General features: G+C 40.2%; 1 protein-coding gene across 2 annotated transcripts in view; it reads right to left on the reverse strand.

The window, feature by feature from the left end:
* The window catches only part of SLAIN1 (SLAIN motif family, member 1), a 49,057-nt gene that overhangs the window by 23,812 nt on the left and 7,408 nt on the right, over positions 1 to 17,837 (reverse strand). The window lies entirely within an intron of this gene.

A 17,837-nucleotide genomic window follows, 5' to 3' on the forward strand; every position in this document is an offset into this window, starting at 1 on the left:
GGCACCTCTCTTCCTACATATTGCTTACAATTAGCTTGCAAGGCATCTGGTCTGCTCAGTAACACCACAGAGAGCTCAGAGTTGGCAAAAAAGCTAAAGGTTCATTTAATTTACATTTTCTTAGCTCATCCAGTAAAATATGAATACAACTGTCTTTTGGTTTGCCCGTTTTAAGATGCATTCAAAAGGTGAAATAAACTAAATCCACATGCCCTTCAGAAAATAATAGTAGAGATAAAGTTGTTTTAAGTAGAAGGAAAAGGCAAAATTTAAAAAATATAAATTTCAGAGAAGCCATTCAGATAGAAGCAAAGTTTGTACAGATGAAAAACAAGTGATACTATTGCATGTTTATTTGTGATAGGATCTATTATGTTCTGACAGATGTCAGGACAAGTACAGTGTCAGGACAGAGGTACAGTGACACAAGGGAGGGAGCTAGGAACATACCTATACTTAGTTTAGAAATCAGTGGCATAACCTTAATGCTTAGCAGGTGTACTTTTGCTCTATCAGATGCCACAAACCTGTTGTCAAAACTAGAAGGGACCAAAAGCCCTCAAAAGCTCTTCTCCATCACAGGGCTAGTCAGTAACACAGATCTGCTGTGTTATTTGGACCTGTTCATCCAGTTGTTTTAAACACAGATAGTCCGATAATATCAAAGCCCTCTCTATTTTAAAACCTCACTGCCAACAAAATCATTTAGCAGGACATATGAACTTTATTCTTCCTTCTTGTTAACATCAACACTGAGTGTCCGTGGGAACAGCAGGGAACCATGGGAACAGTACCTCTTTGGCAGGCTGTCAATCTCGTCCTTGCAACCTTTTGGAATAATCGGTTTGTCATCAGTCTAAAAAGTGCTATTTATTTCCCTCCCCTATCCCTTTTGATTTGTTCCACTCAAAGGTACTCCTGTGTTTGTAAGAAATAACCAGCCTTTACTACTCTTCCCTCTTGTGCTACCAAGCTTGGATCGAAGGCAACCACCTGGTTCCAGCACCAAGCAGTCTGCCGGGCAAGGGGAGTACCTGCAAGGCTCAGTCTCTGCGGGAGGGAGCTGAACTACACATTAGTAAGATCACAGAATCATTACGGTTGGAAAAGACCTTTAAGATCATCAAGTCCAATCATCAACCCAACACCAACATGCCCACTAAACTGTATCCTAAAGTGCCACGTCTACACGTTTTCTGAACACTTCCAGTGATGGTGACTCCACCACCTCCCTGGGCAGCCTGTTCCAATGCCTGACCACTCTCTCAGTGAAGAAATTTTTTCTACTATCTAGTCTAAACCTCCCCTGGCGCAACTTGAGGCCATTTTGTCTCATTCTATCGCTAGTTACTCGGGAGAATGATCTTTGCTGTCTCCTTAAAGAATGATTGCAATTCTCTTATTTTTAATGATTCTAGTTCCTTCAAACTTAAAGAAACCTAAAGGTCTGAGACCTCAACTAGGAGCAGCATCAGCACCACTTCTAGGAAATTGCTCGATGTCAAGCAACACAGCACAGACTTCCCGGCAGGGCTATTTGTCCTTACATTCACTAACATGATCGCTTCTAAAGCCAAGCATGCAGTTGTTCCAGGACAAAAAGGAGAGCAAACACAGATGGACACAATGCTATGTATCAGTAATTAACACAAATCACTGAAGAGGAGATTAACTCACACGGACTTAATAACTGCAAATTGATTTGCGGCATTTAACTGAAAGAAATACATGTGATAGAGTAGATCTCAGTATCATATCCACAGCTAATATTTGTCACCTCCACTAGAAACCATCAGTAAGGAGCAAGGGATGACAGTTCCTTGAGATTTTATTTTTCTGTCTAACACAAGATCCTGTTTTGTAGCAGCCTGATCATTTGCCAGACCAATTAGCTGCCAGCATGTTCTCACCCCCAGATGTGGTCAACCGTACAGCACAAATAAACATCATTCATTACCCTCTACAATAACCGCTGTAAGCTGGCCCACTAAGCACAAAGCAACAGTTATCGTGACTATGGAAGCAAGAACCCACACAAAGAATATAATTAGTATTTATGGCAAACCAGATTTCAAGCTCCTCTTTCAAATAGTATGTGTTCTCAAAAAAAAAGATAGAGAAAGAAGCCAAGAAACTATCTATGCTAACCTCTCTCTCTACTAAATCTCTAGATATACCAATGTAAAATACCCCCAATTCCAGAACTTTTGCTACCGTGCCTAAAACAAAACTTCAGTGTTTAAGTGTCAGCAAAGGATTGACACTTTTTAGTCATACAATTAAATCCATTGTTTAGGATCAAATACAGAAAACTGCTTTTATTACGTTTCAAATGAAATATCAAAGTACGGATTGAGTGCTTCTGCAGTACTAACAAAGACAGAAAAATTCGACTTACTGAAGTCTTGTGCTAATGCCAAAAACATGAAAAGGTATGTAGGAAGCAAGTGCTACAGGCACCTAGGCAAATACATAAATTAATGTAAAATTTGTAAGATCCCAAGATTGTGCAATTGATAGTCCTTTTAGGATAGTTATTTTGCTCCAAACTGATTCTGAGACTGCCATAGTTAGCATGATAAAACACCACTATGGTATGTGTGGATGAGACAATGTTGTTAAGACCTTTATTTTAGGTTTAAAAGCCCAGCTGTTAAAGTCTGAATTTTACAATATTTGTAGCTTCTTCTTAGAGTCCCAACTCCGTTTATCCACAGATGAAATAAGAAACTCAGGTACCCTTTAAAAGCAAAGGAAGTTTCTAACCTTCGCAGTTGAATAGAAACATGAATAATTCTGCTCTGAGCACCTTAAACTGAGATGCCCTGAAGGAAGAAAAAGCGTTAGCCATGGATAGGAAAGCAGGGACATCTAAAGAAGCATCAAGAGAAAAGAAATTAAAAAGTCCATTTGATTTACTAACAGCAAAGAGTTAAACGCATTAACAATTTGAATTCTTGAAGCATGAAACTGTTGGAACTAATATTCTGTAATACAATAAGCACAAATTGTCACAAAGTCTACAGGTAGACTGGAAATGCCCAACTTTTCAGGTGGGATTTCCTTGGGTTTGATCAATTCTTAGTAACTAAACTGCTGATTACGTATGGCGTTACACAATGCCTACTCTAATTTTTTAAAAAAGGACTTGTCAAAATGACTACATAAGCAATCAAACGAAACCTTTCCTTTAAAAATAAAATCAGCAAAAAGTGAGTGTGTTCACATGTTTACAATATTTACTAACACAATTGAAGGTTTAAAAATTAAGACCTTATTTTTATAACTTCCCTGAAGATACCAAAATGCTAAAATACATGAGAATGGTGACTCACATAGGAAAAATATGAGCAACTACATGAACACGAGTATTCACCATACTGACTCCAGTGAATAATCAGCATTTGCTAAGAACTGATGGAAAATTTCACATGAAAACCTGAACAGGTAAACACCTCCAGAACTGCATGGCTCAAAAGGAACGACTACCCTGCAAAACCACCAAATGCAGTACCATATCTAAAGCAATTCCTTTGCTAAAAGTAACTTCGCATTGAAGCTACATAAGGTATGCAGTTTCTAAACATATATAGCAGCATGTTTTTGAAAGTGAAGACAAAATTTGCTGTTCAAATTAAGGGGAACATTTATAAGCTGGAACAAGAGGTAAAAAACCAGCATAGATTCTTATTATGTTGTTTTAATTTTGTGGGGTTACACCAATGTAAACAGGGACAGATCAAGTACAGGTCCTCTGCTTGATGAATCAGACACACTTAGGATATTATACTACCCAAGGATATCGGGGTTTCCAAGAAACGAAAAAGAAGTACATTCACATTTTAAACACCTTCCATTCTCATAACTCCATTATGAGACTTGGTTTGCCAGAACAGGAATTTACTTTCATCCTAAGCAACACAAATAAAAAAAATATTTTTTGCTATAAAGACAGAAAACCATAAACCCATAAATAATCATGTTGTATTACTGACTAACCATATTAAATTATATGAGGCCCCATCTAGCTTGTTTATCCACTCAATTAGCTTAAGTGTTATACAGGCCTTCAGGACAGAGTCAAAAAAATACTTTTTAAGCTCAAGCTAAAAATAAATTGCATATAAGCAGACATTTGAATATGGGTACTAATTACACAGCCTGAACAAAAACCCTCTTTCAAGCCAATATTGGAGGAACATTAACAATACCGTCAATCCAGCAAGATGAAAACTGCAAGTTTTGAGGAGACAGCACTTTCCTGCCGACGTACTTCCCTTGCAGCAGGAAACCCAAACCCCTTCCCTCGTGCGTTCTGCACATGCACAGCTGCACAGCAGCCACGCTTAAAAGCAAAGTATCTCAGGAGTAAAATGCACAGTCCTGCATGGGAAGCAGAAGTATTTCATTAATCACTGGAGAAATTCAAGAGTGATAAAAGGGAATTCAAAACCCTCTCCTTACCCTAGATAAGACTGTCTAAACCAGCTAAGAGGTATCACCTCAGTGAGGCATATCTAATACTTTCCTCCCAAAGACAGGTATTTAAGCTTCACTTTCAGTCTCTGTACAACGGTGATTCAGAGTCTGAAAACTACTGCTTGCAGTCAGATGTACATCTGGGAATAGGTGAGTGTCTAACGTGCTTGAGAAGACAGCCAGAGGGAGAGGAGATGAAGGTAGCTCCCATTACTTGCTGAAGAGTGCTGCTGTTGGGAAATTGCTCAGGAAGTGGAAAGTGTGAGCTCCTACTACTCACCAGCCTGAAGAGATTTAGTGGGGACCCTCGACAACCCAGAGCTCTTGTAAGAGCTTGAAGCAGCCTGAGGTAGAAGAGAGGTGCTAGATACTCAACTGCACCCAACACTGTGGTGCCCCTGCCCAGGAATGGAGCTTCAGGCAGCAAAGCTTTCAAAGCAAAGCCTAAGTGGATACTGTCTTTCAAGTACCCCAGTAGCTGCCAAACACACAAACCTTAGAAGTAAGTACAATCCTTAGCTCTACTTCATGGGGTGAGGCATTCAGCTTCTGTGCTCAAAAGAGGAGGACTAGAACATCTTCCAGGGTTTATTTGAACCCAGTGCTTCAAAGCTTTTCTTTGCAATTCCAAGTCCTAAAAACTTCCTTATTTGAAAAGTTTTCATTTTTATTAGTTAAAAGATTACAAGTTTGCAGCCCAAGACAGCAATGTTTTCATCTCTAGTAACTGTGAGTAAGAGTACTGAATTGCACTTGTAAAACTGGAAGTTAGTCTGGGGCACGTACATCTTCCCATCTTGCTGAATGCTATTGTATAGTGACCGTCTCAACTTTTCAAGCAGCACACTCCTTGCTCCAATCTCCCGCAGCCATCAGCCGTGGTCATCTCAACAGGTTGTTCCAGCACACACAGTTTCCTAACCACAGCTGTAGCTCCCTCGGCGGTCCAACTAGTGCTAGAAATTTTACCATCAGCACAGGTTGACTTCGTATGTTGAATGCACATTTTCAGTCACACTGAATCTGTTGCTGGCTGTCATCTCCCTGTACTGTCATATCCAGCTCACAAAATGCTCTGGGGGCTTGTTTGCTGTTTCTGTCCCTTGATTTCTTCATCAAGAGAGGCAAAGCACCCCCTCTTCCCCAACCGCAATGACAACAGAGAGAAACCCCTTAAGTGTAGACAGCACAAGGGGACTTCTTTCAAGAATCGGTAAATAGGGGTCTCTGAAATACAATTTAGTGTACATCCTTACCCTTGAACCTTGAATCTTCATAATTAGACTAATTATATGCCAACATTTTTCTTTGGTTTTCTACACTAAATCCTATGGCTTCTCAAGCTCTTAACATCAGTCTGCTAGTGAGAAACTACATAGCAATGAAATGCCCTCATTTGATTGTCTTTTGCAAGAACGTAATTTCTCTATAAAATTCTAAGTTTTCACAGGGGTTTTAATAGTTAGTATACAGGATTGCCATGTACAGTAAAAAAGAGGTTAGATACTTGTCTCATGTTACTTCAAAATAATAAAACACAATCAAGCTCAGCTTGAAACATCCAATGAAAACAACTACCATTACAGTTTGGACAGTGATAGATTAGAAGGATCTGAGAAAATAATAAAGATTGCCCACTTTGCTTTAAGCCCAGGAAAACTGAAAAATAATGTCAGTTTCAGGCATATGTGAGAACTTCAGTTTTAAAAGTACGTGAGAACTGGGAGTACCTGAAAAAGTTGGCTTCCCAATGCATTCACATAAAGCAAGTTCTTTTTGAAAAATTATATAAAAGGATCTAATATTAGTGTAGAATGAGAAAGCAGTTCGGTTGGTATGTGTTGATACACAACTGCCTGGTATATAGAACTTCAACAATTCGTATACTTCAAGAGCTACCTCAGCAAAAATAGCATATCTTTTAAAGGTACAATCAGAAAGCCGATCTAAATTGCAGTAGTTTCTAGAACTTCCAGCTAGCACAGCAAAGCAACGCAATCAACGGTGGTGTATGGCATACTGCAATTGGTGACAAAAAAGAAAATCTAAGAAAGATTCAGGAATGATGCACTTTATCTGACATATTCCAGTTGTGCCAATGACTACCTCTTGGTGCGAGCAGGGAACATTTATATATTTTTCAAGACCGATGCACAACTACCCTATTTCAATGCAATTCAGTGAAAGGCTGACCTGAAAACTGTCTTTGGACATGCTGCATACTGGAAAAATTACAATATTGCTTTACAAGTGTGCTGGAGACTCTAACCACCGTTCACCAACCCAACTTAGTCAGAAAAATTATTTTATGACACCAAAATATTCAAAAGACTAGAAATGAAATGGAATTGAGAGGTATGAGTTACCTCCAACAAAACTTCCACAAAAAAAACGATACTGCACCTTAGCTACATGGTTCAGAGGGTTGGGTTTTTTTTTGTTTTTTTTTTTAACTTGCCTTTTTTTTTTTTTTTTTTTGAGGCAAACTTTTTACCAAACAAGCTATATAAACAGACAAGCACAGAGGCTTTGTGAAAAATCTAACTGTCTCAGCATTAATTTTCTTTCTGTGTGCACAACTCTCACTGCAGGCAGAGGTCCAAAAGCAAATTTTCACAGCACAGTTAATAGCCAAACTTGACTTCCCAGCATCCCTTTCTTGATAAATTGGACAAATATTGTGCTGAAGTATTACACCCTAGGCAGGAGTTAGGTCCCGAATGTCCATTCCTTTCCCAGCTCCCGCACTCAGCAACTGCCATTTTATATAAGCTGCCAGTCTGACGCGTTTTCATTCCATCTGGTGGATTCTTAACTAAAATCCATGAGCATACAAGCTCTCACATTTCAGCTAGTTTGAAATAAGATATACCTTTCTCTGCAGAAGACTCATTCTCATAGATTACTACATAATATATAGAAATATATAGTCCCGAATTCTTCTGCCAAACTATTAGCATTTCATTCATTATGGAGTGTTTACCCCGCTGAATTTTAGGATCCTTTAAATAAGGAATTAGGAACCTTTCAAAGCAAGGAATTCTTACCAAAGGACATTGAATGCAAAAATTTACATGGGGAGACTACCCAAATTCACAGAAGAGGAATCCACCCAAGGTTAATAAATCACAACTAAATCAGAGTTCGCATCTGGTTCAGCCTCTGAACTGGAAATACGTCTGGGAGGGCGTCGGGGCAGGCATGTACGCTACTTCTCCGTATTCTCACTCTCTTCCAGTATCTGTGGTGCTTTTGGACACAGGAGCCTGTGTCACACGGACACAATAAAGATGCTCTTATGTATAGACACTGATGTCTGACCTAGTCACCACGGGATGCAGTATACTCCAAAGAGAAAAGACTGGGCACGACTCGCCTCACCTCCACTTTAGAAGGGCATGAGCTGTGCCCGTTTGCCTGCACTGCCTAGACCGGCAGCCCAGGGTGACTGGCTTAGATACAGACCCCTGCGTATATGCCAACAAAACTCACTCTGACAGCATTCATGACAGGGAACAATAAACAGAGCTTAAAAACAGATTTCAGAGACTGTCTTCAATTTTCCCCTTTTCTAAGCAACCGAAAAAAACCCAAACAACAACTCTTTTGCAGAGCTAGAGCATTGCAACGCTTGCATCCATCCTACTGAAACAGCTGTAGATACCCAGTTAAAGTTGTAGAACATCCTTCTTGGTGGCAGTTCCAGCTGAAAGGGGAACCCTTGCTATCCTCATACTGGTTAATGCTTTACCCCAGTCCTCCCCATGCCATTCTCAGCTGTACTGGTACACTATACCAGCAAGTACAACCATCCTTGCAAGACTTCATGCTAAATCAGATCAACTATTCAATCTGTATTAAGATGATCTTTTTGGTTTTGTGGTTTTTGCGGGGGGGGGGGCGGGGGGGGGGGTTGGGCCCTCTGATTGTTTTTTTGTTTGTTTGTTTGGTTTTGTTTTGTTTTTGTTTTTGTTTTTAATCAAGGAAGAGTTCCTCAATCCCCTTGACCAGGAAGATGGAACCCAGTTGTACCAGGGCATTTAAAGGAGAGACGGAGAAGCAGGAAACAGCAGCAGGAAGGTGGGGCTGCTGAAGCCAATGTTACCTCCAAAAGAAATGCTTCTCAGAGAACAGCCTCTGCAACGTGTCTGAAGGCAGGTGAGATGAACTCAAATTCTGACACCGATCATTTGCTTATATATACAGCGTGGAGCAAAAAAGCAGCACTTTCGTCATATTTTAACAATTAGCAAAAACACAGGGAATGAAATGGTAACCACCCTGCAGTGTCACTCAAAGGGTAAAGGAATCTTTATCACTATGACATGCAGACAATGCACATAAGGCCCCAGAAACATCTTCTAACCAAGATGGGCAGAGAAGCCATCATCTAATCGTCTCGGCTCACAGATCTGAAGGGGCAGCACTCCTTGTAGGCACAAATGAAGTTAGAACAGGATGCATATCCCTACCAAAGAGAGAGCGGGTTATACTCCTGTGTAAAGGGGTGAGAGGAAAACTCAACCACAGCAACCTAACAGCATCTTATTCCAAAGGTAGTGGATCCACGAGAGAATTGCAGGTTTGTTTATACCATACAGTAGAGGAGAGCATCCAAGAGCCTTAAAGAGGCTCTGAGGAGGCTGGTGCATCTACCTAGAGAAAGGTAGGACCATAACAAGAAACTAAAATCGCTTCCACAATCAGCACAGCTTCACTAGCAGCTAGCTGCACCCAACCTGGCGGGTATAACTAATCTGGTCTCAAATAATACAAATAACCTTGCAGAAAGCTCCACACCACACTAATTTATGAGTGATGGCTTCACTCCTCTAATGTGAAACAAGTATCTTCACACAGACATTGCTACTGCAGTCTACCACATAGCAAAGCATTAAATTTAAGCACAGTGGTGTCAGAAGTTATGACACATATACCACTTTAATGCTGTTTGAGCACCATGATCAGCATGAATCACATTTTTCTCACTACCTACTTAACATTGCCTGCTAATCCAAAGGGAAAACATTTTGGTTGGTGGTTGACACGATTTGTGACATAGTTTACATTTTCCTTTATAAATCACAGGGCTATCATTGATTACGTGCACTCAAACGTTACCATTGTGAGAGACATTCATATTCTGTAACAGCATTATAAGCAAAATCAGAATCGCATGCTCATTGCATAAGCATTGTGAAACTCACCCCAATCTTATTTTCCTTCTTGAGTTCATTACCTCTGGTAACTGCTTTGTCTGTATTTCAGTGACAGCAGGATACAGCAAAATCACAGAGAGTACTATGGAAAGCGTATTTTGTAATCACTCAATGCTGGGTTAAATGCTCCATTTGTCCCAATACTCAAAAAATAGCAAAACCAACTAAATTTTGAACTGAATTTATCTTTTTGTCTTTTTCTTTAAATGCTGTCTCTCAGGTCTGAAGCATCTCCAGGTCTGAGAAACAGTGCGCCTATAGTGTGTGTCTCAGGACAACTCTTCACTGCCTGCTGCTTGCAGAGCCCTGACAACCTTCGTCTGCCATATAACTTATGCTGTTTCAATCCAGTGGACATTTGCTCCACAGAGCAGCATGGCATATTCTCTCTAGGTCTGAAGGAGTCAAGGCAACGCCTGCAGATAAGCAGCAGCAAGGAGTACGCAGCTGCAGGAGTCACCCCCGCAGCCTTCATAATTCAACATAATTCAACAGCATCCTCATCAGAGATACTTGCCCAGGATGCAGCCCTCCCACAATAAAGCGATGGTGACCAGCTGTTTGGTAACTACTGTGCTAGCTTATTAACACCACAGTTCTGTGGAGCACAGTATTATAAAAAAAAAAAAAAAGAAAGAAGGACCTAAATCTGTTTCCTCTAACTCAAAGCTGCCATACTGTCATCACCTCTTGGAGAGGTGCCTTTAACTGTAATGGAAGCAATGACATATGCCCACGGAGGTGGAATGAGGTGCAGTCAGCAACCCCACCTGAAATCAGGTTGTTTGTAGGGTTTGTATTTTACAGTTGTCCCTGTGCAAATGTTATATACAGCTATAGAGTGCTGACCAGAATATACACAGTTAATGTTTCCTATTTCTGCATAAAATGTGTCGTTATGCCAGTAATTTTCAGGTCTGTTGTAACGAAACAATAGAAGTTTAAAGTCTAAAGCCAGGCCCATAAGCTAATGAAGATGTTCAACAAAAATGCTAATTAAACTGCTTTAACCAGGAGAGAAGGCAGAAACTCCTTGTGCCCCAGAAGCAGCAGTTGCTGTCCCAGTACCCAATCACACGGATGGGTCATTCCACTTTGAGATGGAGAGTAGTTACCAGAGTTGCTATTTTGAAAGACTCTGCAAACCACTTTCCAGAAAGGATCTGAGGAACTGTAGCTCTACAACCGTTCCTGGGCATGTCCCCTGGGGTTTTGCTGAGCTCTCTAACTCACCGCCCTTGCTAGCCGAGATTCTGGATCAATGAAGAGAGAAACCTAATATCATATATAAGCTTAATACTGCATGTCAGGGTGGGGAGTTTGCTTGTAATATGGGCCCATGACCATAAATATCTGTACTTAAGCACTTCTTCATCTTACAAAGTATCTGGTGGTAAAGTTGTCTTAGAGAAATCTGGCCTGCCACTTGGTTATCTATTATTCAGGAGCAAGCTTTCAAGCTACTAATCCATCTGGTACACATACTGGGTATGTGACTCTTGTTACAGGTCCTCCTTTTGTCCAGCACACAGCTCTGTCCCTTAGGGCTACCCTTTCGTGTGGAGTCTGCCTCAGCATCTAAGGGGAGGGAGAAGCAGTTTCATGTCCCCTATTCACAGAGGGGCTTCATCTACCCTTGTAGAAGTCATGCAGGTGCAGTGACAATCTTTTTCAGTTGCAGTAAAAGTTGGTAAAGGTATATTAATTTTTGGACAGGTCTCTGTCAGATTACTCCCTGAACTAGTACTTGCAGTAACGATGCTTTTCTTGGGCATCTTTCCTGCAGCTCAAAGACACTTGTTTCCCCAAACCAGTCTACTCCACACACCCACTTTATTCTTTGAATTAGTTGATAAAGACCAAGTAAGCCTGTTGGTGCAGGGGTATTTTGCTAATACAGTATAGTAGGATCTGTAGACGCCTCTTGCACCACTGAGGAAAGCAGTTCATTATGTCAATACTCTACAAGTATTGCCATGAACTAAAAGAAGTTACATCAATAAAAGGAAAACATTCCACAACAAACGTATGTATATACCAGGGACTTCTGCTAAAGCAGGTCATGGATTCACACATTTTCACATTCTTGATGAACAAAACTATGCTGCATTCAAGTCTCCAGCACAGACCTGATCTTCCCAACACTTGTACAATGGCAACAATACCATGTGTAGCTCTGTAATGTGCATCAGAAGAATCCTGTGACATCTTGGCAAGTTTTACAAAGTACTCCTCAAGCAAAATCTCTCACTATAGGGAAATCAAGCTGTTTGTACTGGTCACTGACAGCCAAATCAAAAGCACAAACTTACTGTATTGCAGTCACATGGGAACCAATATATACTGAATCTCAGATTATCATATTTTTAGCCTCAAATATAAAGCAGAAGACTCCTCTTAAAGTTATTTGACATTTATCCCAAAAAGCATACAATTAGTAGGTGAAATACCTTAAGGAACTAACATAAGGACAATGCACAAACCACAAAAAAGTCAGCTAAAGACTTCCAGTGATTTCAATAGGTTTTGGATGAACATGGTCTTTTTCCTACTACATTTCTACTACTGTAAGTTTTCTACTACTTCTATTTAGTACTTGAGATGTAATTACAAAAAAATCTTTTTAAAATACTACTTATTTAGCTACCTCCCCTCCTACCGTAAGACTGCAGACATTTCACTTGATTCTTGTCTCAGGTTAATTTTACAGTGGTGGAAGGCCTGCTTTCAAAAGAGTTAAGTAAGCTGGAAAGTAAGCTGGAAAGTAAGTAAAAGCTGGAAATTAATTTTAACTAAAAATTCTTACAAAAGCTATGGTATGGAAGCCAATCTGAATTTTAGCCACACAATAGGGGAGAGGTGGAAGAAGAACGTTTTGCAAAATGCAGCACATCCTCTGTCTTTAATAAACTCCGTGGTCTGTATTCACCTCAACTAGTTTTCAATGTTCAGATTTGACCTTCAGTTCTACCTAACCAACTATGCTCCTCTCTGTCCCTCCCTATTACTGGAGGAAGACAGATCTCATGCTCTGGGGATATCTTTCTTTCAAGTAGTCCCTGATTTCAAGCCTGAAGTTTAAGATGGCTTAAAGTATTATAAACTTTATCTTGAAAACACTTACAGAATGTTTAACACACAGAGACACACATATGGTAGCTAGAGAAGATGTGACCTGAATATTGAAATATGAGGAGTATCACGACATTCACGTCGGATCCAAGTGACAGCTATGTCCGTTATCCGTGCGGCACTGCATTGCAGCACGTGGATGTATCGGAGCTGGGCTGTTTAGCATGCCTGTGCACGGCGTAGACAGGTTGTATGCACTGACAGGATCAACTCTTAGGGTCTACTTATGTTTTGATAACACAACGAGGAGGGGTGAGGTCTTCTGTGTACCTGTATATGCTCGGTACACAAGCGTACCCTTCAAGACTACTAAGAGTATGAGAAGCTTTTACCTTTTCAGCAAGCTGCTTTCTAGAGAGCAAAAAAGTACGGGTCTTGTGTATTTTCTTAACTTCAGTCTCAGAAGGAAGCCTGTTTTCAAAACCAGTTAACCTAATAGGGATTTTTTTTGTGCAGAAATAAAACTCCCTAATTTCTTGCAACTGTACATTAGATGTCTGCAGTTTAATCAGCCAAAAGCAGCTTTAAAAGCCCACTGATAGCAGCGCATCCACTCTTTTGGAAATGTTGTTTACATCCCTTAAAGAACAACAGCTGCTTTGTGATCTCTTGGGTCTTTGTGTCTTTGTACTGGTAGGTCTAAGATCGTCAGCACCGTGGTATTTATCTTCCTATGCATTCAGTACAGAAGCTGAGTCATTGCAATCACAGCAGTCCCACAGAACTCTGCTGGACAGGCTCCCTTTCTGCAGCTTTGGTCTCAGGAGTTTAATAAAAGACTGGAGGAGACAGTAGTAAAAGTGCCATTCAAAAAAAAAAATCAACAGAAAATCATATCAACTGAAACTCTGCACAAATATGTAATAATTAGGGCAAACATTCAACCACAGTGTAAACTTTTTTTTAAACACGTTGAAAGGATTATTTTAGGGAATAAACCTGATTTTTTATATTGATTTCAAGAAGGGCTCAGCTGCTATTCACAAAATGGAGGAAGATGAAGGGTGCCTTTGCCCTTTCTCTCAAAGTCCACACTCAGGGGATTCCTCTAGGATAAGGAGCAAGGTCACTTAATCCTTCTTTGCTTGATTTAAAGAACGAGTACTAGTTCAACGCCCGTCTCAGATCAGAGCTCAGCTACCACACAAGGTGCTCTCATGCTCTTCTGCTGAAGATGTCCTATTCCTTTAGCCTATTCCTTGGACTAGAGGTAAAGCAAAAAAAGACTATTATCTAGTGGTTAGTGTACTACTTCAGAGGAGGTGGCTAGGGTTTTGCTCCAGTTAATAAGAGAGCTTCATTTCCACATACCACAAATGATTATACAACAGTTTTCCTAAATGGACATGTACTTACACTGCTAAACAGATACACTAGCAACAATTCCAATCAAAGATGTCATTTTTTTTGCTCAGGAAAACAGTTGGATGCAGGAAAAATGTAGCCAATTACATTCCTAAATTTAAAATTTCTGGTAATATACATAGTTCTTTTTTCTTTTGTTCATTACCATCTGCAACAGAGGTAAGCATAACAGGTAAGGAACCTGTTCTATAAATAAGAGAGTCATAGAAGGATAATTTCCCATCCTTCTCTTAACAGTGTAAGATAATAGTTCGATACCAGGTAGAATCCAAATATATTTTTCTGCTGGGAAAAAATATCTTCATCATTTCTTGATCATTTATCATAACGTGAAAAGGATGATTTAATCCAAACATTAACCCTCAACTGCATTTTTTCTAACCGTACTGGTTAATTCTGAATTTCCCTTAAACTGTATCTACTGCCATAAAGATGGCAGTAACCATTCACAGGTTAAACCTCTGGCAGGAGGGTTTTGCAAGGGAGCTTCTCCGTCTGCGGTTTCTGACTCCGATACCCTGTTCCAAGATGCCACACTCCTTTTTCTCTGCACAAGTACATGTGCTGCCTGTATCAAATCAGACTGGAAGAGCTAAAACTTAGGCTGAAATTGAGGTCAAAACCAGCACTACCCTCCAGGACCCCTGTGGCATTCTGGATAAATACAGCAGGTGCCACAGTCATGTGCTTATTATGAAAAAATGCTAACGCTATTACCCAAACCAGAGCAAAGATATAAAAAATACTGTAGAACAGATTTTTCATACTTCTAACACACCAAACTGGGCGTGGGGGGGAAGAATCATTGAAGTTTATCATTAAGAAAAGTTCTGATGGAGGTTTAAGTGACTGCCAAGTGTAATAAAATATTCAGAATACATATCCTCATGTAGAATTAAGGTTCAACACCAACCTAGAGTCACATTAAGAAGCACTAACCAGATGGTTATTTCTCAAAAAATGGGTAAAATGACATATAGATGTTTGATACAGATACCATTACCATTACTGCCATGGAGGTCAGGACTTCTGCAAGGACAATTTTTAGCCTAGAGAGATTAGTCTCTTCAGACTCCCTAGAGAAAGACTGATTTCTCCTGGCATTAACTCACAGCACATGACTAAATTTAAGCTCCTCTGGGGTGATTTCAGACATCTCAAGAGAGACTCCTTAAGTAAACTTCAACCTTGCGAGTACCTCCCATAGGTACCTATGCTACAGCAAGAACTGTACAGGCATTTAACAAAGAGGCAATCCTTGCTCCTTGCAAACAAGTAATGTAGGCATAAGCTGACAGAGAAGAAGAAAGGAGTGTGACATTGTCAACCAAGAGCACAGAGCAACAAGGAAAGCATGAGAATGTCACAAGTGACAAGAGTCAAAGCATGCAAGTTGCAGAAGCACCATCAATACAATACTGCTGCAATATCCTTCTGCCCACATCTTACTTTTCAGGATAAAAGGTACCGTCCTACAGTATCTTTTAAACATTTCCACCACCAGAACCTGTCACATCCCCAGTAAGCAGAAATGGGCTTGGACAACAAAGTTTGAAATGCTTCTTCAAGCTTCTCTATAAAACCAATTTTCACAGAATCACTAGGTTGGAAAGGACCTTCAAGATCATCAAGTCCAACCATTAATCCAGCGCCACCATGTCCCCTAAACCATGTCCTGAAGCGCCACATCCACACATTTTTTGAACACTTCCAGAGATGGCGACTCCACCACCTCCCTGGGCAGCCTGTTCCAATGCCTGACCACCCTCTCGGTGAAGAAGTTTTTCCTAATATCCAATCTAAACCTCCCCTGGCGCAACTCGAGGCCATTTCCTCTCGTCCTATCTAGTTAGTTGGGAGAAGAGACCAACACCCATCTCGCCACAACCCCATTTCAGGTGGTTGTAGAGAGCGATAAGGTCTCCCCTCAGCCTCCTCTTCTCCAGACTAAACATCCCCAGTTCCCTCAGCCGCTCCTCCTAAGACTTGTGCTCCAGCCCCCTCACCAGCTTCGTTGCCCTTCGTTGCTCAAGGACCCAAGAGCATGTCAAATTACACTTAAGCACCTTTGTTAAGATAAATTAATCATGGCCAAAATGATCATGCTGTTACATTAGGTACAGCAGACATGTGACTAAAATTAAGTGGAATAAATCTGAACCATATCATGTTCTATGAATTCACATAATAAATGCCTAGACCCAAGGACAAGGTACTTACAGTCAGATACAACAGAAACAGCCCCATGTCTGTCTGTGGTAACTGCGACACAAAAAGTCTTTCCAGAAGAGATTCAATCACCCAGGTTTTCCTCTGTGATTCAGATGCAACACAACACAATACCCCATGTATCTCACTTAAGACCAGCAGACACATACTATTTACATTTACATCAAGTCATTTACACACTACATTTACACCAACTACTTCACCAATGTACGGACTCTGGCAAAAAATTGTTGTGCCTAACTACGACAGAAAGATTCATACCAGATACTAGTATGTGAAAACACAAAAAACCCCCAAGTGTCCTGTTTGTCCCCATTCTGGAGAATGAACTTAGGCATCTAAACAAATTATTATGAGCAAGGTCTGAAGCACCATGACTGAAGAAATAGGAGACAATGAGAATTCATCTCTGAAAAGGCATCAGAGCTGTTCTTGCAAAATGCAGAGGGTATTTAAGACTTATTAGAAGTAAAAAGGAATATTGTAATCTAATTCCTTCCAATGCTAAGTACTAACCAAGTTGTTTTTCTCATTAGTGGAGAAAAATTAGTATCTCCAAATTAATTCCACACAATTGCTTAAGAATGGAGTAAGACAGGTTGGATGAATTGCCTCTTTGGCTTCTTCAGAGTCAAGGGATAATTAGGGTTTTTTTTAGGTATCTAACTTCGATTACTAATTTAGATTAAATTAACCACAACTTTTAGTACCAACAATTACAAGAGCTCTCTAGTTACTAATGCTTACTATACCTGTCCTCCAGCAGCTGCAGATAAAACTAAGTGAGAAGGGAAATTAACTGATCTCTCCTATGCAGCAGAGGATACAACTCATCAGCTCTTACTCTGGAATTCTGCTGACTGCATGAGGACATCTTCACCAAAGTTTGCCACCTTTACCTCTATGTGTAACCATTTTGGAAACGCATACTTCAAGGTACAAATCACCTCACGCTGAGGTAATTGTAATTCACCCTGAATTAATACATCATAGGTAGTAAGATCAACATTTGTACTACATAATGAAGGCAAGTGAATACAAGAGAAGCTGGTCTTCTTGCCAAAGGTGGGAAAACTTACTTGTTCCAAGTCAGAATGCATTTGCAATGCCCCTCTCCAGCAGGGGGGCAACACAGGGTTGAGTATGTTCAGCCACCAAGCTGTATTTCCATGCTTCTACTTTCAAGAAAAAGCTATCCCAAAATGGTGTTATCGTACAGATTTCTCTGGTGATATGAGATAGGTACAATCTCAGCTCAGCTAGATGGGTAGAACTCGGTTTGCAGGTACTTCACGTTGTCCAAATTCACCACTGAATGTGATCCCCCACCTCTTGTATCTTGGTTTACATGACTTTTTAATTGTGGTAACACAACAAAATAAATAAAATAACAATAGATAAAATAAGTAACAT

The sequence above is a fragment of the Phaethon lepturus genome, unplaced genomic scaffold, assembly GCF_000687285.1.
Source record: "Phaethon lepturus isolate BGI_N335 unplaced genomic scaffold, ASM68728v1 scaffold24117, whole genome shotgun sequence".
NCBI lineage: Eukaryota > Metazoa > Chordata > Aves > Phaethontiformes > Phaethontidae > Phaethon > Phaethon lepturus.